Genomic DNA, 27907 nt, shown 5'->3' with positions numbered 1-27907 from the left:
TATTTAACAATGCTTTCCTTTTCCAGGCTATGAAAGGAGTTCTTTAGGGCTAGACATAATGTTCTCCCTTCAGTACTCCTGCAGGGTAGGTATTCTAAAGTGCCATTAGTGGAGAGAACCTGCCCATGTGGGTCAGAGGAGATAGAAACGATCCAACATGCCCCTTTTATAAGTACTATGTATGTTTCCCCTCTATTGCAGACGTACCCTCCCAGACAGACTGGAGTGGTTCTCTCTCTCTCTCTCTCTCTCTCTCTCTCTCTCTCTCTCTCTCTCTCTCTCTCTCTCAAATGTACCCGTCGCTAATCCCATGTGTGGCAGCTCTCGCAAGAGTTTGCTTGGCAATAATTTTGTTCTATGCCTTCTTAGCTCAGTGGCCAGTTTCTGAAGCTTGCCCTTTCTGGTCAGAAGGAAGAGCAGTGGAACCAGAGGTAAGTAGTGTAGGCAGCTGTTCCTTTCAGTGAGAGGAGTCCATGACTTGCCGCTAGTGAACATGGATAGCCGGGATTAGGTTGTTGGGGGAGAAATGAGAATTAGCCAGCTTAGTTTAGAAGTACCTGTTAAACAGCTTTCCATAACTTTTGTTCAGTTTACTACTGACTTCTGTGTCTGCTCCTATATAGTTTTCCCATCTTTTATTATTATCATCAAACACTGATTAGAGCCAGAATGATTAGAGGATGCTGGCAGTGCACTACCACTGAGATTCTTTTATATGCTTTGTGGATAGAATCACTCACATCTGCCACGACTTGGACTCCATACTGAGAGGAGGTAACCGGTAACATCTGCTTGTCCTGCTGACTGGGATTTTTCTCAACTTTTCTGCCTGAGGATATATACAAGATTCTTGGGAGTGTGTGTGTGTGGGGGGGTGTCCACCAGTGTGCTCAACCCTTGCCATTGTGGGAGCAGACAAAGCAGATACATTTGTTGGTGGAAGGGAGGGGAGAGAGATCAAGGTGCTAGTGCTAGTGCAGCATCATCAGTGGCGAGAGGTCACCACTGCATGCAAACTCCATCCTCCCTGCTGCTGCCACTGAGCTGCTGCCACTGAGCTCAAGCCGCGGTTGTGGTACATCTGGAAGATGAGGCCAGCCAAGCAAGGGCGAAGAAGATTGGCGCTGGGAAGGAAGGCGGGGCCAGCATCAGCATCAGCAGTGGGGTGGCATCAGCAGCAAAAGGCAAAGAGCTGACACCGCGTGGCGTCAAATTCTTATGGATACTACTAGTTTCCTAGTGACTTCAGAAGAGTTTCCTGCTGGTATGTGTGGCAGTTCGAGCAGAGTAAAACCAATATAGGAAAAACTCAGCCAAGCAGGAAATCTGGAAACAGAAATGAGGATTTATTTAGAAGTAACAAACAAAATAGGAAAGCCTGCAGCCTATTCCAGCTGAGCTTATGATTGAAGGGAGACAGAGACTAAGCCACAACGATCTCTGGGCGAGACTACTGAGAGACTAACTCTGGGAGAACAAAGAGGGGAGGAGTCCTGCACTCTCTATCCATGCTAATGACCTAGTGGTCATTAGGAGCTATTGTTGCTGAGAACTGATGCTGGAGTCCCAGCTCCAACAATATGTATGGCAGTCCTGCCAATGCTTTTGTCATTCTCTGGAACGGGAATATGGCCGGAGCATATCGCTCCTGGCTACCTCACCCAAACTATAGAATCCATCCTTTTAGGACAGGAGATTTCAAGCCAGGGCCTCCAGCAGCCAGTGGCTGACACTGAGTGCAAGGGCATACAGGCAGCTGGAGCACTGTGCTGCAGAGCAGCAGTGCTCCATCGTAAAGCTTAGTGGATGCTGTTGTGCAATGTGCATCACACAACAGCATTCATGGAGCTTCATGATGGAAGAGCTCCACTCTGCAGCACAGCCCGATTGGTTGTGCTACCTGCATTCCCATGCGTTGAATGTCAGCTGGTGTCTGGTGCCTTTACGTCCCATGCCACCAGGACAGCATACAGAGGACTGATTGGCTGATAGCAGCAGGAAGGGAAACTGTCGCCAGTTTGAACTGGACAGCCAATAGAGACCCTGCTAGCTCTATGAAAGAACTCGATCAGGTGTGATTGACAAAGTTGTCGTGCAGAGGTATTATACAGACTCCTGTACAGAAATATAATGGAATTAAAAGAAATTAAATCACACAAAACACTGGGCAGAATTCTTAGATCTGCTGCACTAGCAAATGTATGCTTTGGCAGGGATGGACCATCTATTTTCCTGATACTGAATATATCCCATATACATTTCTATGCAAATCTCTTCTTACCAAAGACTAGTTTATCTGTTCTAGTCCCTCTTTTTAACCAAGTAGATCTCTCTAATCTATAATATTTAATCTAGTCTCAAACATTTTTCTCCATCTTTTTTCTTGTTCTTTAGCCCTAAGATCTGCAGTTTTTATACGAAAAGTGGGCAATGATGATGAAGAGCAAGTGTCTACCCACAACAGTATTGGTAGTATTTTGTGGGTATTTTAGTTGGGATGGACCAATACTCCATCATGAAACATAAGCTATTGCATGAGTGGTACAGGGATGTGATGACACTATTGCAGGCTGGTACAGAGGTGTGCATTTTCAGAGAGCACTAACAAGACATTTTCCAGTGAGGAGGGCACTGGGAAAGTAGAAGAACAGGTTCTTATTGGCAGAAGGCTTGAAGGTCTCATTAGTCACCAGCTAATGTGAATATCTTCTAATCCTACCATGTTACCTCTAATGTACACTATTATACACAGAAATAAAAACTGGCAATCCTACACGTGTAACATAATTATAAAAAATATATAGGGATTTGCAATGAGGTGTGCTTACGATGGTGATGATAACCAACTCTCTTTCTTGTTTACGTTTGATTCAGGAGAAGCAGTGGAAGTCTAAACCTAGGTATGGGATCTGTAATGGACTGGTTGAGGGCTAATAAGCTGAAGATGAATCCTAACAAGATGGAGGTATTGGTGGAAGGTGGTATTTAGACAGTTCTGGAGGTGCTGAACTTTGCCTAAAGGATCAAGTTCACAGTCTGGGGGTGCTCAAAGCTCCAGGTTTGTCAATGGGCGGCCAAAGGGCTGCTGTGGCATGGAGTGCCTTCCAGAAACTTAGGTTAGTGGGCCACCTGTGAACCCTCCTGGCAGAGACAGCCTGGCCATAAGCCATGTTTGATAACCTCCAGATAGACTACTGCAATGTGCTATTATGTAGGGCTGCCTTTAAAGACAGTTTGAGAGGTCCAAACACAGCCAAAAATACAGTTAGTCCAAAATAGCCACAGACACAGCTGCTAACTGGGTCCACTTTTGAAATAATTTCACTGGTTTCCAGTCCTTGTCGAGCACAATTCCAGTGCTTGCTCTTCTTGTATATTTGGAATTTTAAAAGATGGTTACAAACCAGAGGCCTATGCTTCAGTTTGCTACAAAAACCTATGCTTTTTGTTACCACTATTCAGCCTCATTTAAGATTTCATGAGCTGAGCTTCGGGGGGGGGGCATTTTAAAATCTTGTCTCTGGGCCCACTCCAACCTTGCTACACCCCTGTTACAAACACTGTAAGTGTCCTGTGCTTTCTCCCCCGAAAGGGAGTAGAACCTGTCTAGGATGCCTGGAACTTCCCACCACCCATAAGAGATGGAACATGAAACACATCTTAATTTCATGTGGTTATCTTATTTTAAATATCTCAAGGCATGATTAATGTGGTGTGGCTAGGTGTTCCTGTGCAGACATATTACAGTTTTCTAGCTTTGTAACATGCATTCATGCTCTTACTGACTCAGAGCACCACAGCCAACCTATTGGGGATCCCAGTCTCTGAGTCAGTCCGTACTACTCCATGTGGAAGAGCAGGTCAGCATGGGCAGCACAGCTGCTCTGAATCCAAAAGAGCATTTGGTTCCTTTTCCTTCCTTTGTCCATTCTGATATTTATTTATTTATTTATTTGATTTCTATATTGCCCTTCCAAAAATGGCTCAGAGTGGTTCACACAGAGAAATAACAAATAAATAAGATAAACAAAATTAGTAATGTTATATATAACTGCTGTATTCTGGAAATTCATGATGTATTCATCTTTTCATATATCTATATCTATATCTATATCTATATCTATATCTATATCTATATCTATATCTATATCTATATCTATATCTATATCTATATCTATATCTATATATCTCAGTGACAGTGCACAGCACCCCCAATAGCAAGGGGCTCTTCTTGATGGGACTTCCAGTGGCACTTCCTGTTCTGTCCTAGCAGCAGTGCTCTGTACAACATGCTGGAGTGCCCTAAAACAGGGCTCGAATTATGCATACTGTAATAAAATCCCCAAGCCACACTCCCTGATTCCCTCAAACCTAGGCCAAATACTGCCCCTTTTAAGAGCCTTCTAAAACAATAGCCTTCTAAAAACAGGGGCCCCCAGTACTTCAAACATGGCCGCAAGGCAAGAAAGCACCACTATATCACCCATGAGAAATCCACAAAATAGCATGTTTTAAAATGCCCACAGCCCTTTCTAGCAAGGTACTAGCCATTGCTGACCATCAGAGAAGGGGAATGCAAGGTTGTTGGTCTTTTCTTTACTCTTCTCTTCAGGAAGACTTTTCATTCACTGAACAGTTTAGATATTCAAGTCTCATCTGATAAGACCTTGAGAGAGAAATTGGTCTTGTTTTTTATGACGGAGGTTGCAACCCTATCTATGTACATTCAATTGAGGGTAAGCCACAGTGAGCATGTGTGGCATTTACTTCTGAGTAAACCTGCTTACAAGCAGGCTCTAAGCTTCTTTAAAACTTCTTCTTTCCATGTTGCACTTGTACTCAGGGCTGCTAAAAGGCCTTGATCTGAAGGAGGAGCAGCGCTGCACCTCACTGTCCATCCCTGCTCTGATGCTAATGGAAGGGCTGCCTCAAGGTCACCAGGGGGACATCTAGGAGGCTCTGTGGATGCCCAGCAATGCCAACCTCTGTCCTGCTACCCAGCAGCAGCCATTTCTCCCTCCCAACCCCAACGCTCTGTCTCTCTGTAAGCAGAGGCAGTGGGGAGCATTGGTTCTCCTGGAAGAACTGGACCTGCCCACACCTCCACCTACCCTCATGTGCTTAGTACATGGGGGCAGCGTTGAACAAATGTCCCTGGTCCTAAGGGAGAGGGGCCCACTGGCTGCCCTCATGCTTCTCTGAAGGCAGGTCCACTCCAACCTTGCCATGTCCCTGGATGGGGAACCAAACATCATCTTGCTGAAGGCCTCCAAAACCCAAAGACAGCCCTGCCAAGCTTTCTTTCCTCGGTTGCTGAGACTATGATGAGACTTGCTGCAAAATGAGAGGGCAGCAACACCCTGAGGTTATCCAGCCGTATTTGTGAAATTTAAGTCAGCTAAATGGACTCAGAAGGCAGAGCAGGAGAAAGAGCAAAACCTAGTAGAATGTCTACAGTGGTAGATATAACTCCAGGGAATGGAAGAAATACCATATAGACTAGGAGAAGCAGCACAAAGTCACTCATGGTTGATATACCCTGAGCATCACCATAAACAATAACTGCCTTCAAGACTGACATGAGAGCCTTTGGACAGTTCAACAGCAGAGACTGTGTGAAATCCTCCAGTGTCAACTCTGAGATGGTGTGTAAGTCTCAGGTTGTCCCTGATGTGATGATATGATATGATATGAAAAGTTCTATTTTAATATTTAACCACTACTAGATTATTTTGATACGATCAAAGCTTTGTGACATGCTAAGCTCCATATATGTTCTTACATGGAATTCTCTGCCACAGGATGTGGTGATGGCCACTAGCTTGGAGGGCTTTAAAAGGGCATTAGACAAACCCATGGAGGACAGGTCTATGAATGGCAACTTGTCTAGTGGTGATAGGCCACCTCCAGCCTCAGAGGCAAAATGCTGCAAAATACCAGTTGCAGGAGAGCAACAGCAGGAAGCCTTCACCCCCTGCCTGTGGGCTTCTCGGTGACATCTGGTGGGCCCCTGTGTGAAACAGGATGCTGGACTCGATGGGCCTTGGGCCTGATCCAACAGGGCTGTTCTTATGTCAGCTTATAGGGGACACATCAGTCAAAAGGCTTCTGTAGTCACTTGTACTCCCATGTCCAGTGAGAAAGTAAAGATGGCTTCCTACAAGGTGAATTTATGACAGGAATGGTTAAAAAAAACTGGTCCCAAAGTCTTGGCAAGCACTTAGTTTGCTTAGAAGTCATAACACTGAACACAGAGAGTACTGGGATTATATGCTGTTCACTCATTCCATTGGACCTTAGTTCAGGCATTCTAAGGGGCTTTGCTGTTACTACCAGGTGATTGATGCATCCCTCCTGGCTGCACAAAACACCTGGCACCTCTTTGCCTGTAACTTGGGGAGCAAAGTTCTCACAGAAGCAAAGCATGCAAGCAAAGCAGAACTGTGACGATCAGGTACCTCAGAAACCCTAGCACATATCAGTCTGCACTTTGAGGGACAAAATCGTCCTGGGGGGGGGCTTCAAACACATCTAAGTAAAGCAAGGGTGCAAGTATATATTCAAAGCAAATGTGTGAGAAGAGAGGGGGAGGCTTTGTCCTCTGAAACCCTGGCGCTTCTACATGATATGGGGGTCTATGATCAACTCGAAAGAAGGTCAACCATGCCTGAAGGTTTCATTACTTTCTGACTTACAATAATATCTTTTCAATTATTTCAGTGATTTACTGTGATTTCTTACAGGCCATTATATCCTATGGACCATGCATCAACCCAATAGCAATGCATCGAATTATGCAATCCAGAGTGATATTAATACCAGAGGGATGATGAGATAATTGCTTGCACTGGATTGGAATAAGATCAAATCTGATAATTTCATCTGTGCACAGCCCTACATGCTGGTTAACCACGCCCCGCCCCCACTGGTGTTGACTCATTCTGTGGCTTCACTCCTTAGCATCCTCAAATTCAGTGTTTGTGGAGAACAGCAATGAACCCAGGGACAATTCCTCCATGCACTGTGGAATAGAATGCATGGAGGCTAAGATGTAAATGAGCATGAAACTGTTAAAATGTGCTTTCGTGGTTATGAACATAAGAACATAAGAACAGTCCTGCTGGATCAGGCCCAAGTCCCATCTAGTCCAGTATTCTATTCACACAGTGGCCCACCAGATGCCGTTGGCATGCCCTCTCTCCTGCTGTTACTCCCCTGCAACTGGGACTCAGAGGCATCCTGCCTTTGAGGCTGGAGGTGGCCTTTAGCCTTCTAACTAGTAGCCGATGATAGACCTCTCCTCCATGACGTTATCCAAACCCTTCTTAAAGCCATCCAGGATGTTGGCTGTCACCACATCTTGTGGCAGAGAATTCCACAAGTTGATTATGTGTTGTGTGAAAAAATATGGAAGTTAAGTTATGGAAGTTAAGGTGGGTGCCTTGATTTAAAATGTCCATGCTTTTTGGCATGAGTGAATTTTTAAGCGCTTTAACTGGTTTCTTAAACTGAAGTTTTTTAATTTTATAATGACCGTTTTGAAAAAGATATTTACTTAAGGAAACAATTTCAGGAATATTATGTTTTTTAAAAGAAAATTCACTAAATTACATTCTTGTGTGGTGAAGAATTTAGCTGCCTCTATGATCTTTAGCATTTATACTACACTTTAAGATACTGAAAATGCTCCACATGTATTGCCTAGGTAATCTTTATATCAACCTTGTAAAGCAGGGTGTTTTTATTATTATCCCCATATTATTCCTTTATCATTATCTTCATGGTTTGTGCAGTAATTCAGAAGGCATACTAGACACACAATACAGTCCAATGCTCTTAATTCTTGAGGTGGGGAGCTAAATCTGAGGCAGCAACATACAATATACAGTGTATTCTATTCAAATGCATATAGAATATGCTTGCATTGGCCTATATGCCTGCATTGGCTCTCACAGGTATCAGTGGCCTCGCTGGTGTAGTTACTCACGTGTAGACCCCTCAGCCATCAACACACACAACCAACGGTGCACAGGTTGCTGTCACTGACCCAAGCATGTCCACTTGGTTATCACAATGCTTTGGCAACCCAGTAGTGCTTTTGTGGCACATCTGTTCCTGCCGCATAAGCATAGCTGTCCCATCTTACTGTATCTGTCCCTTGTCCATTGGGTTGACCTGTACTGCAGTACAGTCACTGGATGCTATTTGTTTTTTAAAATGCATTGATGGAGCAAAGCAGGCCTGTCCATTTCTGATTAGCCTTTCTGGACACTTAAGACTGGCATCGGTCTGAAAAGTAGCAACTGTGATGCAGCCAGGCACTGGTTGTGATAGGAGGGGGCTTCTTTGAATGGGTTCTGCCTGTTACCGCTAAGGTGACCCCATTGAAGGCACTGAGACTATGACATTCCATGGGGGGATGGAGCAGAGTGGGGCCCCATACCCTACACCCTAGTCTGAGGGCAATGAGGCGCATGCTTCTTCGAGGCACCTGTTACACTGCTCGATTCCTTGAGAGGTGCTACTGGCTAGTGGAGGAGATGGACGCAGTAGGGGCGTATATGTCTCTGATTCACTTTTTCAGAAAAATATGACTAATTAAAAGGGGTGGGGAAGGCCTCCATCACTTCCCTTGCCACTGATTCTTGCCATTGTTCCCCTTTGAGTCTATAACTCAATTCAGAAATATTTAAATACTCACTGGGGCTGAGGCTCCTTCAAAAGCCAATTCAGAAAGCTTGGCATTAGTGATGCCACATGGTATATGTCATGTGATCTCAGAACTGGATGTTAATATACACTTTTCAATATCTGTGAAGCACCATTTTGTGGCATCTCCCCAGATTTCATATATCAGCACATTTATATATTTGATATATACCACATTTGACTTTAAATGTGTGCACTCTCTGATCTGATAGGGATGCTAGTCTGCATTGTTTCTGATCAATCATGCAAAACCACCTTCCCCTCTTTAGGGGAAGCATTTGCCTACCCCAGCCTCTCCAGGTTGGCTGCGTGTAGGTTAGTTTCATTGTGGAACTTAGACTTCACCATAGTCAAGGATGAAAAGTGAGAACTGCTTATCTAGGCCATGGGTGGTACTTTTGTCTCCAATGCCTCCTCATGCTTGCATTACTTGATAGATTACTTAATTATTTTATTTAATGTAAACATGTATACCTTGCCTTTCTATCAACCTGAGGAGATTACCAACAATAATTTAAAACTAACTGGGCCGGGCGCAGAGCATCTGTGCCTCTGGTTTGGCCCAGCCATTTTCTCTCGCTCACCACTGCCATTTCCTCGCCGGCAACCCACCGATGCCTAACTTCCTGCCCACCCACCTGCGGCTGCCTCTGACCAGCTGCCACCAACTCCTCCAGGCTTCTGGTCTCCTCCTTCCACTGGCCACCTCCTCCTGCCGGCACGGCTTTGCCCACCAGCGTGGCTCCACTGGACGGCTACCTCCTCCCGCCAGCATGGCTCTGCCAGCCACCATGGCTGTTTTCTTCCCCCATCCCTAGCGCTTATACCACAGCAGCTGCTCGCAAACTGTCTCAAGAGCTGCCACGCATGGGATTAGTGACGGGTACGTTTAAGAGAGTTAAATATATAGATTGCCTAAGTAATGGACAGGTTTCTAATTGACACAGGTGGATTTCAAGAATTGTGGAGCAATTCATAATTCTGTTATTTAGCAGTGTTTAACTGACTTGAATTTAGAAGAACTAGCCTACTTACATTTAGGCTTTTGCTGTTTCACAATGGCTTATGATACCTCCCAAGAAGCCTTTAGATAATCCTTCAACACAAAGATCCCAGCGACAAATCTCCACCCAAAGCTTAGATAGATTCTGCCTGGAAATCCATGTGACCTTGATCATTCCCGGTGTAAAGAGTCAGTCACAAGTCTCAAGAAGCAAGTCCAATGGGGAAAATTGTCCTTAATTAGATAAACATACTAAATGTGTGATTGCTCCACATTTATGTTTTAAAGAAACATATGTCTCAGGAAGCAATTTGTTGTCAGCTGTCACTTCTTTTTCAAAGTGTTCAGTTACTGTTTTATTAAGGCACTGTAATATCTGATTGATGCCTTCATTCACAAGTTGACCTTGTAATTGTTTTCGCAAGTACTCGTAATTGTTACAGTGGAGAACGCTGGTCTTTAATTATCTGTGCTAAAACTCATATGTTCTGGTTACACTCTGCTGATTGTATTGGATACACTACAATATTTATTTGCCAAAGAAAAGGAAATGGCAACAGCAAGTCAGTCTAAGGACTCTCGCATGGGAAAGTAATGGTGGATATTACAGGTTCCTAAAATACTGTAATCGCGTACAGTAATTCAGGCAACCCCAGTAATCAGTTGATGCTTGAGTTCAGTACAGATTGCCTGCTATTATATCAGGCAGTCTTCTCAGCTGATAATATATCTGTTAAGGTAAAAACATTTAAGTGTAAGAAGTATAGAATATCAATACTATGGGCTCGAGACACTGCAGGTTGCAAAAGCATTATGACTTCCTAACCTCACTTGAATGCAATAAGTTCATTTCTCATGTCCATGCAGTACTTCTTATTGCAGGTCTTCAGTTGCCACAGATGCTCATAATTCAGCAGGAAATTCTCCTGCACAAGCTCCCATTCCTTGAGAGGATGGGAGCAGCACAAGAGTACTTCTGTGCTCTTGCTCAGCTCCCATCAATCATTCTAAAGGGGCTTGTGTAGAAGACGCCTCTGCTGAATTGTGTCCAGTGCTTTCCTGGGCCAGTTGATCTCCAAGGAGAAGTTTGTGCACATAGGGTATCTCTGCCTATAGTACACAGCTGGATCTGAAATACACCAGAAAGGTGTTAATTCTTCTCTCTCATAATATCTCAGACACTGAGTTTCTCTTTACTGGGGTGATCCTGACAGGAATCAGGATCACCCCATGAAATGGATTGGGAGTAGGGTCACAACAAGAAAAAGAAATACATTTTCACACAATACATAAAGTATATATGGAAGTGGAACTCAATACCACAAATGGTCACCAAAGGAGAAGTTCAACCTAATGGACCCTTGGTCTGATCCAGAATAGTGCCTCTTCTGTTCTTTGGGGCAGGGGAGGCATCACGCGAGTGTTTCTGAACATTCATCAGCTACTCTTCACCTCCCAGCCCATCATTTTCAGATTCAGAGGCTGGTGGGGAAATGTGTACCAGCCACTTGGCCAAGAGCCAGAGGTACTTCCCTGTCAGAGAGGATGGGAATGGTGGTTATGTGATAATGGATCCCCTCGGCTGCAAGGTCCTTGTGTGTGGCCTGCCCCCTTCCCCCTCCCTTGTGTTTACCTGCCCTCACTCCATCCTTTCCCTCCTACCTCATTCAGCATCTGCATACATTTGCTGCCTAGGAGAGAGCCCTCAGATTCAGCTGCTGCAAGTTCCCACACGATCACGGAGGAAGCCTCCGACCTTGTTTCCCCCTCTCAGGCAATCCAATATCAGAAGCAGGCACAGCACCCAAACTAGGGTAGGAAGCATCTCTAGTCATCCCTAGTCATCATCGTGTGAACCACCATAGTGTATAAGAGGATGGCCATGACCTTGGAGAGCCTTCTACTCCAGCCCTTGGTTCAATGCAAGATTCCCCCCCCCCCCATCTTGTCTCTGTATCCTAGTTTTAAGGCCATATCATATTGTATGGCAGCCATGCAGAGCCACTGAGAAATAGTTTTGCTGCATGGTAGCAGCAGTCACATATGGGGGCTGCAGCATATATGAAGAGGACACGACATGGGTCACTCCAGTCCTTTTCAGGTCCTTTCTGCCCGTGCTTTTCTGCCACATTGCCACCAGACTCTGTCCTAAGTAGGGAGATGCTCCATGCAACTGGGCCAGGCCATATTGTGTGAGTTGTTCTCAGCAGTGATGGTTCCCATGTGGAGCCACAACCCCATGGAGGTGTTTCTCAGGGACTGCCTGCTGGGAAATTCCCTCTAGTCAGATCAAAATGGAGCTAGTGTGATTTGACTCAAGCCATTCTACAGTACGCAGTCACAGCAAGTGAAAGATCCTCATTATGAACTTAGCCTTTACATTTGCTTTAGAGTTTTTTAGTTAACCCCTGCTAATTTGGCCAAGAGGCACCTTTTAATGTGGTGATTCTCTTTATTTAGCAGGGGGAGAGTAACTGGCCCTCTCTACCACCAGCACAGCACCTCCAGTGACTGTTGCTGGTGTCTATCTTATGTTTCTTTTTAGATTGTGAGCCCTTTGGGGACAGGGAGCCATCTTATTTTTTGTTTGTTTGTTTGTTTGTTTGTTTGTTTCTCTCTGTAAACCACTTTGGAAACTTTTGTTGAAAAGTGGTATATACATATCTGTTGTTGGTGTTGTTTCTAAAGCCCATCACAATTCAGTGATACTTTGAACAATGCAGTAAGCTAGGCCAGTGTTTTCACTCCTGTGTTACTGAGGGGAACCAAGGCTGAGAGAAGAGGGGCTTGCCTAACATGACTGGAGTGAATTTGAACCAGGGGCTTCCCAGCTCACACTGCCAGCTGCTATGCTCCAGCAGCAACCCCTTAGCCCATGGCAAGGGGACATGCATGTGGAAGCAGACTCCCTCTTTTGGTTCAGGTCTCCATCATGCCGTAAGGGTGCCAGAAGTGCCTTTCCCTTTGCTGGATTCCTCCTGCCAGCATCCCAATGCGGTCATCCTTGGTGATCACTTGTCCTTCAGTTACTGAAACAAGCCCTTCCTCCTCAACAGACAGGCTGTATGATGAGGGTGTCAGCTATACACTTAGTGCTGTATGGGATGCTGCCTGTTTGCACACACAGATCTGTGAATCAAGACCGTCTGCATCACACCATCAGGCTACCCTGTACCCGTACCTGAGGCAAAGAAATGGGGGGGGGGTATTTAAAATGAGAAATGCAGACAGTCATTGCAGTGTGCACATTTTGAGCATGCCTATATTTTTCTACTAATGTGACACATTTAACTAAACCAGGTGAATTCACTGCCACAGTAAAAAGTGACCATGTGTCTCCCTTCCCTTTAGTTTATATCCAGTAACAGTATAATGACCGTTTACTAAACCTTTCTTTATTACAGACCTCCCTTTTGTTTCATCAAAGGAAAATGTTATTTATGAAAGAGGAGAATAACCAGTTTTATTAAACACTTGTTCTTGTGGCTTTATTGCAGAAGGTAGCAGGGGCTTGTTTATTAAGTAGTGGCAAAGGCAAGAGTCTCTGCATGGAAACCTGCAGCTCCAGCCTAGCTTATGCACTCAGCAGTGAACCCGTGATGATGACAAGCAACTTTCCACTGATGCTTGTTGCATGGGTGCATTTTGAGTCACTGCTAATGATCTAAATATAGTGCCTATCAAGCCTGAAAGAACAATGTACACTCTTATCCTGGCTATGGATTTTACTGCCACAGTTTGCCCAAACCACCATTGTAGCACATATAGGAACATAGGGAGCTGCCATATACTGAGTCAGACCATTGGTTTATCTAGCTCAGTTTTGTCTTCATAGACTGGCAGCAGCTTCTCCAAGGAATCTCTCTCAGCCCTCTCTTGGAGAAGCCAGGGTGGGAACTTGAAACCTTCTGCTCTTCCCAGAGCGGCTCCATCCTCTGAGGGGAATATCTTACAGTGCTCACACTTTTAGTCTCCCATTCATATGCAACCAGCGTGGACCCTGCTTAGCTAAGGAGACAAGTCATGCTTGTGACCACAAGACTAGCTCTCCTCCACTAAATAGGAAGCTGCCATATACTGAGTCAGACCATTGGTCCTTCTAGCTCAGTATTGTCTACACAGACTGACAGCGGCTTCTCCAAGGTTGCAGGCAGGAATCTCTCTCAGCCCTCTCTTGGAGAAGCCAGGGAGGGAACTTGGAACTTTCTGCAATTCCCAGAGCGGCTCCATCCCCTGAGGGGAATATCTTACAGTGCTCACACTTCTAGTCTCCCATTCATATGCAACCAGGGTGGACCCTGCTTAGCTAAGGGAACAAGTCATGCTTGTGACCACAAGACCAGCTCTCCAATGCTTTTATGTGCATCCTCCTCACTGATGGGTCTGGCTCACCCAGTGAGCCAATGGCATCTCTGAACCCCCTTCCATCACTGGCTTCCTTACCTGCTGCTTCTTCTCTTGCAACCTGAACTGTGTTGCTGGGGGAGTGACAGACACACTGCCTGTAAGCAAGCAGACCTCAGTGAAGCCTGTCCCCACTGCTCCAGGAAGATGGTCAGGCCAGAGCAGCATAGCCAGTGGGGAGCAGTAACCAGTTTAAAAGAATAGACAAGACTGGCAAGCTGCAGAAGGAGAGAGGTGAGGTGCAGAAGGATGCCACAGGAGAAAGTGCAGGAGATGGAATATGCCACTACAGGAAGAGAAAAGAAGGAAATGCTCCCTTGTGCATCTTAGCTTAGCAACATGGATTTGCTAGGTGACATTTGTGTTCTTTTATTTGCAACCACTGTTTGTATGTCTGCTATCCCATTTCCCCAAATAAATACGCTCTGAACATTTAAAACTTTGCACATCTTCTATGTGTGCCTCTCTTCATGGCTTGGCTGTCTCACAGTGGATCCCATTCTCAGCCTCACAGCCCAAGGCAGCATGCATAGGCAGTTACTGAGCCTGAATCCGGACAAAAAACAGAGCATTTGAGCCCTGGGGTATTTGAAAAATAGGGGCACCTATCAGTGGGGAAGGTTAACATTTGTTTGCTTGCTTGCATGCACTTTAGGAACTGGAGTTCCTAAAGTGCATGCAAAAAAATAGGGGCACCTATCAGTGGGGAAGGTTAACATTTGTTTGCTTGCTTGCACTTTAGGAACTGGAGTTCCTAAAGTGGGTTACAATTCCAATAACTTGAGGGTGGCTGCCTGGCTGCAGGTGAAATGACTACAGATGGGTCCAGTTCTTAGAGAGGAGGAGCAAACAAGTCATTATGATTGAACTAGGGGCGACAAATGGCCCCGGGCTGCTGATCTCTCAGGCCCATGCACCCACAGCTCATCCTTCTGGGGTTGGGGATCCTGGGGACCTGCTGTCACTGCACCAGGGTGAAGCATGTCCCCAAACGGTGCCTCTTCCCTTGAGGTGACCCACAGGTCTCCAGGGGCTGCTTACTGCCCCCTCCCACCCCTCCTGAGCTCACTGTCACCCTTGTCCACCTCAACATTCGGCAACCAGCAAGAACAGGTGGCCCGGACCTACACGGGTGGTGTGCAACATGATCTGATAACATCAGACCAAGTCCACATAGAGTTTCTACTTGCCCACCAGCAAGAAGAGCATGGCGCTCGGCTCCAACAGAGAGGCACTGCATAGCGGCGACATGCAGACATATGGTGGACAGGTGGGTGGGTGGCAGCAGCAGTGGAAGGGTGGGCTACAATGGCAAAGGGGTCAGGGTGGTTTACACGGATAAAAAACAAACAAATAAGATGGAACCCTGTCCGCGAAGGGCTCACAATCTAAAAAGAAACATAATACAGACACCAGCAACAGTCACTGGAGGTACTGTGCTGGGGGTGGATAGGGCCAGTTACTCTCCCCCTGCTAAATAAAGAGAAACATCACATTAAAAGGTGCCTCTTTGCCAAGTTAGCAGGGGACTCTCTCTCTCTCTCTCTCTCTCTCTTTCTCTCTCTCTCTCTCTCTCTCTCTCTCTCTCTCTCTCTCTCTCCTGTTCTGCTTTTCAACAAAAAAGTTCTCAAAGTAGTTTATGCAGCAAAAGGTATGAAAAAAACAACATTCCCTATCCCAAAGGGGCCCACAGTCTAAAGCAAAGCACAAGTTTAACCAAGTACATGTTGTGACCCCAAATTGTCAGTCTGCACCTGCCTCCAAGATTCCTAGATCCTCTGGGAAAGACCCTGTCTCATTGTGCTACACATGAAATTGAGCACACCACTATTGGTACTAAATCAGTTAGCACCACCAGCAGCCATTAGAAGGGTGCTATGCTGGAAAGAACAGGGATGATCTCCTCCTGCTAAATAAGAGAGTCGCTGCTGTAAAAAGTGCCACTTTGCTCATTTAGAAGAGGGGTCCTAAATGGACTCTGGTTCACATGGGGGGCGGGTGAACCTGGCTCCATTGCTGCATTTGGATTTTGAGATGGTGAGAATGGAGGGGTCTGCCTCTTGCCAAACTGCTGGAAACATTGCCACTTCAGAATGCTGAGGCTAGACTGCAATACATTCTTCACAGGGCTGCCCATGATGAGCATGTAGATCCCTCTCCCCCAAGAAGTCTTTGTGCAAAAAGTGTCACCTCAGATATGTGGTATTGATTTCATATCATGGCCACTTTGCTGTGGGGTTTTTGGCTCACAAGGTGATGTGACCCTGCCTTATCCAATAGATGACCAGCCAATGCTTAAGAAAAACGGGGTATTGACTGCCAGGTGGATGACCTTGCACAGAAAATGAACCTGTGTCAGTCAATTGGATTGTGTTCCATATCCCAAGGGGGGCAAAATAACCAGGGCTGATTCCAAACCAGTGGAATGTTTAGCTGAATCATAGAAGAACTGCTTGCACACATCGTACTGGGTAAGCCAGACATGATAGTCGCATCAGGTCATTGTGCTATGTTCTGTCTGCACAGGGCTGTAATAGAGGGCTGCAGTACCTCCCACGTCCTCCCAGTGTGGCTTGGGTCACCTCCCGTTGTAAACCATCTTCTCCACCGGAAAAATATGTGCAGTTAAACCTCCCTTCTTTAACTTTCCTTTTTTTAAAAAATTGTGGGGGGGGACCAAACTATCAGGATATATTATTCAGATGTGCCCCAATTTGGAAAAAGGAAACATCACATGCAATTATGGCAGAAAACCTTTTTATACTCCAGTCGCATGGCCAGTCTGCACTCCCCAGTCACAGGGGGTGCCTTGCTGCCATGGCCGCCATTGCTGATGTTTTGCCTGCCACCATTCACAGCCCTTTGCGGGCATTGCTGCAGCCTCTTCTGTCCTGCTGTGCATTGTGCAGCCTTGCCACAATTGCTGCCTGCCCCTCCTTGGGGTGCATTGCCACCGTCGTTGCCACCCCTGCCGCCACACTGCTGTTTCCGCCACCCTGGTGCCTCTTGCAGAGCCCTGCCGCCATTGCCACCAGTGCTGCTGCTTCTCCCACCCGCCACGGCTTGCAGAGCCTTCCTTCCGTTGCCGCTGCTCCTCCCTTCTGCCACTCTGCTTCCGCATACAGTGCCTTGCTGCTGTGGGCAATGTTACTGCAGCCTCTGTTGCCCTGCTGCTGCTTGTGGTGCCTTGCCAGTGTAGCTGCCATTTGCTGCCACTATTGCCTGCCCACCACCTGCTATCCCACCACAGCGTGCAGGATTTTGCCACCAGTGCCACCATTCCTGCTGCTCCTCCTGCCTGCCATCACTTATGGAGCCTTGCCACTGTTGCTGCCACTTCTCGATGAATCTAAGGGAAAGAGTTGTGGTCTGCAAGGACAAGGCAGTGGATTGGAATCAGCAATATTAACAGTTTAGATATTATTTACAGAGAGGAAAGTACAGACTGCTTTTCAGTGCTCTTTCTGCTGGCTGTTTGTTAGCCCCGCCTCTGCTCCAAGACTAGAATACAAGTAATTAATGCCCCATTCAAAACCTGGCCTGGATCAAGGAATGGAGTAACCAAAAATACCACAGCCACCACCACTTGGGCCACCCTGCTGCAACTTGCAGAGCTTTGTCTCCATTGCTGCCATTGTTGTTGCTTCTCTCATCTGCCACCAGGGGTGGAGCCACCATTGAGTGCACGGGTTCAAAGAACCTGGGCCGCCATGCCTTGCGCCCCCAGACATGCCCCCCGTCTGACGTCAGATGCGATGGCAGAGTGGTTTAGCTCCCAAACAGGGCTGTAAGGCCCCATTTGGGAGCTTTTAAATGCAGGGAGAGCCGCTCCTGGCCACGCTGCAAATGCAGCGCTGGTTGGATTTAGCTCCCAAACAGGGCCCCACAGCCCCATTTGAGAGCTAAACCAAGTCCCTGACACATCTGACATCAGATGCCGGGAGCGTGGCTAGCTGCTCCCTGCGACTGACGTCAGACACTGGCACAGGGTGCGGGGCTAGGGGGGCTGCGGTGGTGGGCTGAGCCCGGGCCACCGTTGGCCTCCCTCTGTGCCTCTCTACTTCCTCAAATAATGGTGGTAAGGTAATGGCAGCAACCAAAGAGAAGAGAGCACAACAGACCTGGAAGCTGTGTGGCCAGTAGAAGGGCTTCACCTCCAGTTCAGGTGGTGGTCGGTGTGCCTTTAGGTGTTCCCAGGCGTTCCCAGCCACAGCCCCCTGACCCTACCCCCCGCATCTGCAGCATGGGACAATCTCCTAAACAGGGCCATGCAGCCCTGTTTGGGAGGGAGATTGATCGGCCCTGCTGCATTGGCCTTAAAGGAAGGGAGAGTCACTCCGGCCGCGCTGCCAATGCAGTGTGGGCTGATTTCTGCTCCAAATGGGGCCGCGCAGCCCCATTTGGGACCGAAATAACGCCCCCCATCTGACAATAGACATGGGGGGCGTGTCTAGGGCCGCACTTGCAGCCCCTGATTGTTGGTGGCCTAGGTTCTTTGAACCCATTCGCCCAACGGTGGCTCTGCCCCTGGGCATTCATCCTTCCTGCACTTCATCAGGAGGGAGTGCAAATTTGTCCTTCAAATCTCCCAGTGAGCCAGCTGCACAGTACCCCCTTCGGCAATCTCCCTCCTTCCACACTGAGGTCAGCACAAAAGGGGTAATTTTAAAACACTGGTTTTTCACAGATGGAAGGGATTGGAGCGCTAACCATGATGAGCAAATGCGGGAGCTGCTGTGCATTCTGTGGCCTGACATCAATGTTATCCATGACCAAAAGCAATCACACTGGAAGAAATTGCAGTCTGGAAGCAGCCTAGGTCAGTTAAGCATAGGAAGATAAACAGATACATGTAATGTTATCCAGGTTGCTCTCCTTTGTAGAGAACAATGGTGGAAATGCTTTTCTTTTTTTGTTATTCACAAGAAGGGTGTACCCAGTTTAAAAATATAGAGATGTCACATATTTCTGAAACAATAAAAAATATTTCAGAAATATAGAAGAAGAAATTCAGAAACAAAATAGAAGTGACAGGAAAGTGTTGCTGGACATGATGCATGCTTTTTCATAATTTTAGTAATCTGGCAAGTGTTTGAATATTATAAAAGACCAAAAAAGAAAAAGAAAGAAAGAAATTGTAACTTTTTTTTAAATGTTGTAACATATTTCTGAAACAGTAGAAACATTGTGGCACCTAAAGACAAGTGATTGTTTTGAAGCATACATTTTGGTAGACTACAGCCCACCCACATAATCAGATTTATGAGAGGAAAACATTTGGTCATGAGCCAACCCATTACAGGAGAAGCTCTATAACAATACAGAGCATACCCTCAGACTCAATAGACTCTAATATTTCTACCATGCACAAACATTAGAGGGCATGAAAGGTCTTGTGAGCACCTCCAGAGCCCTCACCCAGCCTTTCTTCTCACCTTCATAACGTTTGGGGTTGTAATTTTTATCCCCCAGTTAATTAGCAGAGCTAATTAAAGAAGCTACCCACTCCAGTTACAGAGCAGTTGCAGAGTTTAGTTGTTGCAACTATTTAAAGAAGACACATGGAGATCCTTGTAGAATAAATACTAAGTATTATTGGTGAAGTACACTTTGGATAGGAAAGACCTAACCCTAATCTATAGATCTACTGTATATACTTGATAGGTAGTGGGGGAGAGAGATGTTTCCATCTGCTCTCTAAGAGGGAAGGAAGGGATTTTGACTCTCAGCAGGAAATACCTGTAGAGTTATATTAGGGGTCATAGAATAGAGACAGATAGAACAGATAAGGAGACCCTTACTCACTATCTAGCTCTACTACGAATGCTGCTAGTGGTCATTAGGATAGTCGGTGCAAAAGGTTGATGCACTGGAAGTCCATCTCCAACACATATAAGCTTCTTGTGCTCCAGAGCACTGAGAGTCTAGAGGGGGAGGCCCAGATGGGGATCTGGGAGGCACGCCCAGTCTTCCCATTCAGTGCAGCAGCCCCCACAGTGTGTCCATGTATAGATAGGGGAGGAGGGAAACAAGGCTCTGTTGACCCTATGAGGGAATCTCACATGTAGGCATTGCTTCTTCAATGGATTGGATCGTGCTGGTGCTAAAAGGCTTTGAACACCAGTGGTAGTAAATAGGTCTGTCAGACTATACATGTATACAAGAAAGAAACTCTGTGAGCTCTGGTAATAATATTATTTCCCCCCTAAGTCCTAAAGATAGTCAATTGCTTTCTGTAGTAAGAAAGACAGTCTGTCTTAAAGTAAAAGGGTGCCGTCGAGTCGATTTTGACTCCTGGTGCCCACAAAGCCCTGTGGTTGTCTTTGGTAGAATACAAGTGGGGTTTACCATTGCCTCCTCCCGTGCAGTATGAGATGGTGCCTTTTAGCATCTTCCTATATTGCTGATGCCTGATATAGTACCAGCAGAAATTCGAACCAGCAACCTTCTGCTTGTTAGTCAAGTATTTCCCCACTGCGCCACTTAAGGTGGTAGCCACAACCTTGATTAAGGCCAAATTACATGGAATAATGGCTCTGGTTCATGCTGGAGTCTCCCTTTCAAGTTTTTTGTTGGAGTACAATGACTTTGAGGTCAGTAGCAGAGCACTGTGGGATAATTAACTGTTCTTCCGTTGGTTTCTAAGTGTTGCCATTTCTAAAATGTTAATTTATTTGGGTTTTTGGATTCTGTGTTTGGATATCTCAAACTCTGAACATGCAAATTTAGCAAAAAGCATGAAGATTGAATATCAGCACATAACATAAATATGCAGGCAACTGTGTTGCTCCAGTAGGGCAAAAAATCAAAATAACAACAGTAGCATAATCCTGTAATCCCAAAACCTTCTGTTTAAGAAAAGAATTAAGAGGAGTATAAATTAACACATGCACCAAAAAGCATGGAAACTGTAAGTTAAGGAGATTGCCCAGACCATACCATGTAAGAAGTGAACACATTTTACAGTCTCGTATATTGTGCTTGCTTACAATTAAACCTCCAACCTTGGCCATTTTTCTTCAGATGTTTATGAAATTTGGCTGGATTGTACCATTACTGGTGGACATACTGCACAAGGAAATGCAAGTGGTTCCCACCCGCGCTGCTACGTTTGTGGGAAGACTGCCAGTGGTTTGGCAGAACAAAGCAGTTCCACTCTGTCATAAAGTTGTACAGAAGCTGTTGTGCAATGTGCTGCCCATTGGAAATAGTTATTTTGTCGTTTTGTGCAACTTTATGACAGCGCAAAACTGCTCTGTTCTGCAGCACTATCAGTGGTGTTTCCACAGATGCAGCAGCACGGATGGTGCTCCAACCACCCACATTACCTTGCACAGTACATCAGCCACCAGATCTATGATCTCACCTGATATTTCTTCCTGCCAAATTCCATAGTCAGGAAGACAAGGCTTCTTGTTTTTACAAGTGAATAGAATGTCCAGGCAGACATGGTAGAACTCTGGGGGTGAAACCAAGAGGTCTCAAGCTATGGAATTGGTCCCATGGTGCCACAATCTTTTTATTAGGACCATTTTTAGGTCCTAATTCATTAGGACCTTATTAGGACCTTATTCATTATTTCACTTTGTAAACTGCCCTGAGACATTTTTGGAAGAGCGGTATAGAAATCAATCAATCAAACAAACAAACAAACAAATAAGGGGGGCGATTCTCAACATTGTGAGCAAGCTTTTCTGTTCAAACAAACTCTTCTTCAGAGTAGATGTGAAGAAGAAGAAGAAGAGGAAGAGGAAGAGGAAGAGGAAGAGGAAAAGGAGGAGGAGCAAGAGCAGGAGAAAGGAGTCAGGAGTCAGACTGTTGCTGAACATGATGCATGCTTTTTCATAATTTTAGTAATCTGACAAGTTTTAGATTATTATAAAAGACAAAAAAGAAATTGCACCAGGAAAAAAAAATTCACACAATAAATGTCTGAGAGCATCCGTCTTCTTCATATCCATTTTTTCTGTTTTAGTTTCCCTGACTGAGATGCATGCAGACCGAGACTTTTACTGCTATTTGCTCTGGCCCATTGGATCCTGCTACACATCTATAGTAAGCAGAGGCATCTCTGTCACAAGACCATGTGACTCATGAGGCAACAGCCTCAAGCAGTGAGTGCACCATGCGATGGCAAGTACAGGCACCCCATCCCTTCCCTTGCTGTAGATGCTTCCCTTCATCTGCTTGCTGCCACCATTCCATCTCATCTGCACAGCCACCCCTCTTTCAGATCCCCCCATCTCCCACCTCTCTCACTGGCCACATGCCCCATCTTTTTCACCAGCCCACTCCCCACCCCACCAGCCCAGACTCCACCTCTCTTCAGCCTCACTGCCAGCTTCAGCTTCTGGGGCACATTGCTGATGCTTGCAGTTTCCACTGACACAACCCCGCATGGAGTGTGTCTCTAGCAGTGCCAGCTGGCCTCTCTTCTTCATCATTGTGCTGCTAAGTCAGCACCAGCTTCCTCCCTCCCTCTTCCTCCCTCCCTCCTGCTGGAAAGGAGAGGCAGCAGGAGGGAGAGAGCTGACTGGTTCTGAATTAGCAATGCAATGGCAATGAAAAACCAGTCAGCACTGGGGGAGGTACACTCCAGACTGCCTCAGGTCAGCATGCAAACAGCAAATCACAGTGAGCCTCAGAAGCTGGGGCTGGTGGAAAGGGCAAAAGGGGGCAGTGTCTGGGCTGGCGATGTGGGCATGAGCCAGTGAGGGAGGCAGGGGTGGTGAAGGGAGTGGACTGGTATTCAGTGCCAGCTCCCACCGAGGGAGCAAAGCTAGCAAGGAAGAGCAGAGGCTGTTCATTGCCATTTGCCTCAGACAGTGAATGGCAAGGAGCCAAAACTGATATTAAGACCCTAGCCAACACTGAATAGTAACCCTAGTCTTCCTTCTCCCTTCTCTGTTGACTCTTGGCTGTGCAGTGGTCCACATAAAAGTGTGTGGTAAACAGTTACCACAAGGTGAGGTGAGGTGAGGTGAGGAGGATATATAGAGATAGAGACAGAGACAGAGATAGAGATAGAGATAGAGATAGAGATAGAGATAGAGATAGAGATAGAGATAGAGATAGAGATAGAGATAGAGATATATCTGGATTGGCCTGGGTTCTGCCACCACAGCGGGCAACCCCAGTGAGGCACAGCTCCTTATTGGAGGCGACCCAGGTTCTTTGAACCTGTTTGCCCAATGGTGGCTCCGCCCCTGTGTTCAATTAATGTGTGCAGGCATCACGACAGTAGACTCTCCTCCCCATCACATGCACACTTTTTCTGCGATGTGCTTATGCACACACAGTTTTGCAGGCTTCCCAGTCATGTGGAAAGTTGCCTGCATGCATATAAACATATGCTCACAATATACTGCAAACCTATTATTATTATTATTATTATTATTATTATTATTATTATTATTATTATTAATCACATTTCTATACCGCCCAAAGCACGAGTTCTCTTGGTGGTTTACAAGACAATAAAAACAAATAAAAAGATTAACACATTAAAATTTAAAACGTTAAAACAATGTCTAATTAAAAGCCTGGGTGAACAAATGCATCTTGACTGCCTTTTTAAAAGTCATAAGAGATGGGGAGGCTCTTATTTCAGCAGGAAGTGTGTTCCAAAGCCTCAGGGCAGCAATGGAGAAGGCCTGTCCCCGGGTAGCCACCAGACGAGCTGGTGGCAATACAGATGTGCATAGGCAGAACTGGGAGGGGCAGGCAGGGCACGTGCCCTAGGCACCACTGAGGTGGGGCACCATGCCAGTTCCTGCCACCCCCACCCCATTGCCCACCTGCCCAGCCCCAGGGCCCCTCAGCCACTTGCCTCCAGCTCCGGCCTAGGATAAGCGAGGCCTAGGATCCAAGCAGCCTGCAAACTGCAGAGCTCTTTTCTCCCCGCTTCTCAGCTGATTGGTGGATGGGCGGGGCTTCCAGAGAGGCCTCCGAGTAGGCCTCCCTGAAGCCTGAACTCGGCAGGCCCCAAAGGAGGCAGGAAGCCAGGAAGGAAGCTGGCAGAGTCCCCTGCAGCAGACACTCTGCCCAGACCATCCAGTACAGCCTTTGCCAGGTAGGCTGTGAATTCCTTTTTGTGGTTAACCCCCCCCCCCCCAATATAAGGATCTGCTTGCCATAGGGCTTTGATATGGGGGGTGGGGCGAGACTGAGAAGTCTCTGAATATTTAATTTAAAACAGACTGAAAAATGTGCTGGCTTTAAAAACAAAAACGATCTAAAAAGGCCTATAAGTGGCTTGTTTCATGTCAGAAAATTACAAAAACTTCTGGAACAAATATTCATTCATTCATTCAGTCATTTATAAATGTACTTATGTTCGAGTTGTTTTGCAACCCAGAAGGTCTGAGTGAGAACTGTGAAGCATGTGTTGTGCTTTTATTTTATTTTTCTTGTGTGTGAACTGCTCTCCAATAACTTGCAGGGACTTCAGGGTAAATCTGGCCAACATGTGAATGCAGCACCTCCAGTCCAGAGGAGATGTGTGTTAAAGGGCTTTAAAAGCCTCATGTGAAAAACCTCCTCCTGGAATCAAACTTTAGTTGTTCAGAATTCTGAGAAAACAAACATAGGCTCACCCTGCATGGTTGAAAGTCTCCTTTGCTAATCTGCAGCGAGGGGGCCATTTTAATAATTAGCATTGCTAGTGTGTTCTAGGCATTAAAAGTAGCACAAATATATAGTACTCAATGTATATCACTATATACTGTGAAGTGTGCATGTGTGTATTCAGTGAAATGTATTTCCAGGCAGCATACTTATTTTGAAATATCAGACTTAAATCCTTGGGGGCCTCGGATGTGTGGAGGCCCTGGACTTTGAGGGGCTGGGGGCCCATTTTAAAATCTCATCTTGGCCCATTCCAACCTTTTTTTCCCCAAATTGAATTTTTATTGATGTTAACAGTAATAATATTCATTCATAACAAACATAATAAACAGAAGTGGACTTCCCGCGCATCTCTCTTCGTGAAACATCAGCTATAAAATTTACCCTTGCTATAATAATAATTCAAAACATAAATTTAAACCCTTACAAATACAATGGCCCATTCCAACCTTGCTATGCCCCTGGCAGTCACTACACATGGGTTTCTGCACAACACCTGCACAGAAGAAACTTCCATGTAGAAAATGTGTCTCTTGTAAATTAACCCTGAATTTTCCATCCATGACTGGGATATTTGAGAGTTAGAGTCAATAATAAAAGAACAGCACACTGCTTGTGACAGGAAGGGGGAAATTACAATGATTTCTTAGTCTGGCAGGGGCTGGTTTCGGCCCTGGCAGAACTTGGCTGTCTGCTCCTGTTGCAAATGCCTCTGTCTAGTGTGGCAAACTAATGTATCCTCCTCCCTCTTGGTGTCAAAGTAAGCACTAGTGTGGTAAATGCACATATACCCCATCATGAGCCAACAATCATCACAAGACAAAGGCTGGCAGGAATCATTCACTGGTTTATAGACACCCACCACCACCACCACCTTCTTCTTCCCCTATTTTGCTAGTGGCTATTTGGGCAGGTGATCCTCTAGGACAAAGTCATGTTTTTTAAAAAGCATGAGATGAGACAGAGAAAATGACACTTGGAATCCTCGCATAACTCCTGACTGTTGTTCTAAGTCTTTTACAGAGATGGCTCATGTTTTCAGGTTTTGATAACAGCCATGTCTAGATGGTACAGTGTTCCTTTTAACAGGGATTTCCAGATATTGTTGACTACAAGTCCCATCATTCCTGTTTGGACAGGGGCGCAATTTCAGTGCTTGCCCTAGACGCTATTTTCTCTAGTTATGCCTCTGCAGATGTGGTGAGGGCAGAGCCTTCATCCACCCACCCACATACACTGTACATGCATTCCAGAACTGCTTGTGTAGAAGGTGTGTTGGAGCCCTGCATCAGTGGGCTGGATGCAAGTTCAATGGTACACTTATTACTCCTCAAGTTGGAGAGTGTCGCTTCTAGAATATGTGTGCATTTGACAGTCGGTATCCTTTCCCTTCACAGATATACAAGTTGAAGAAAATAGTTAGAAAGCTGTCTCACAAATCAGGCCTAATGTAAATGAATAACGTTTTAACAGATAAAAGTTAACATGGCATTTACAGGACTGTGTGCTAAACCATCCCTGATGCACACCAGTATTGCAACTCAGCCTGCTGGGGTGGGGGTGTGGGTGTTGAAAAGTGGGTGGAGCATATATGTGCTGAGTCATTATCAAGGAACACAATGATCCAGCCAGTCACAAGGCCAACTCAACACAAGCAAATCCAATAACTCATGCTGATTTCAGCGCATATAGTTACAGAACATTTGTGTGAACTGTGTATGTCACAGTGGTGCAGAATCTCCAGTATTTATTTTACAGAAGCTCCCATGACTGATAAAGCCAACATGCTAATTGGCTCTTCTAGCCCCTGCATTGGTCAAGTCCTCGGAAATTGATGTAGCTGAACAGCCATGTATTTAAGAATGTTGGTAAGACTGCAGCATAATATTGCTGTGTTCATATTTCAGATTATGTATTTGGAAGCAGAAGTCATATGGGGTGGGGGGAAACATCATATTCACCGAAACCATTTCACCATCATTTCGCTCATTTTCACTTGTCAGCACATGCCACAAAATGGCAGTCCCCATCCATCTTTCACATCCTGTTCTTCCCTTTCCTCATGACTTTTTACTGTGAGACTGTGTGTAGCTTATTATGTTGGCTCTTTTGTGTATTCATTTCTGCAGCAGTGGTCTACTCCATGACTTCCGCTGCTGCCATCTTTCGACTTCCATGAACACTGTCAGGTGATTATGTACATTATGTGATGTTTGATGTACAGCCAAGCACAACATGATGTTCACCATGTGGAAGGGTTGAGCTTGCCTCAAAAACTACAGAAATGTCAACAAAGCGAATGGAAGTTTAGAAAATATTCAGATTATAAACATAGTTGACAAACCTCCATCGCTAGCCAATCATGGTGGATATAACAGTGAAAATTAAGAAAATATAGACCAACATTTCAAATTAGAAATTAGAAATTATAATAAAGAAACAAAAAAGGGAAAAATAAACAAAGTACATATTGTTTTAATGGGCTTTTTATGTAGGTGATGTTTCTTGCATGTTTCCATAAGGATGGTTATTTTTCTTTTCTTTTGTTGGTGCATACTCATTGTATGCATTTCTTATGCATGGATTTTGATGAATGACATTTGATAATTATATTTTTTGTAAAACACAGTCAAAAGTAAGGTATAGAATAATAGTCCAAAAAAATAATAATAGTAAAATGTATGCTATTTATCTAAGGTTTATTTTTAATACTCAAAAAAGTTAATCTCTTCAGTTTATCTGACTGGAAGATTTAGTATCTTAATACTCTTGATAGTGATGCAGCTCTACATGTTCACCTGCTTCAGTTAATAAGAATGAAACAAATATGATAGCCACCTCCGGACAAGGGTTGTCCTCTCCATGGAATCCAAGTAAAGTAGTATATGTGTTCATTAGCATATCTGGAACCGTTTTTAAATAGTACCCCATGCAGCTTTACTCCATGTTTTCCTGAACCTTAATTCTCAGACAAGAGAATAGTCCTCTTCTACAGTGCTGTATGTACCTTCAGAAGAGGATTGGGCAGATCACACAAAGTTATACTATATGTCTAAAACAGTGTTTTATTTAGGACAAGCCCAACAGTAACCAAGTCTCAAACCACAAGCTTTTGAATCCTATAGAACTCTTCATAAGGAAAAGGAAAAGGATGGTGGGGGAGGG

The sequence above is a fragment of the Hemicordylus capensis genome, chromosome 3 (assembly GCF_027244095.1).
Source record: "Hemicordylus capensis ecotype Gifberg chromosome 3, rHemCap1.1.pri, whole genome shotgun sequence".
Taxonomy (NCBI): Eukaryota; Metazoa; Chordata; class Lepidosauria; order Squamata; family Cordylidae; genus Hemicordylus; species Hemicordylus capensis.
Note: the sequence above shows the minus strand (reverse complement) of the source record.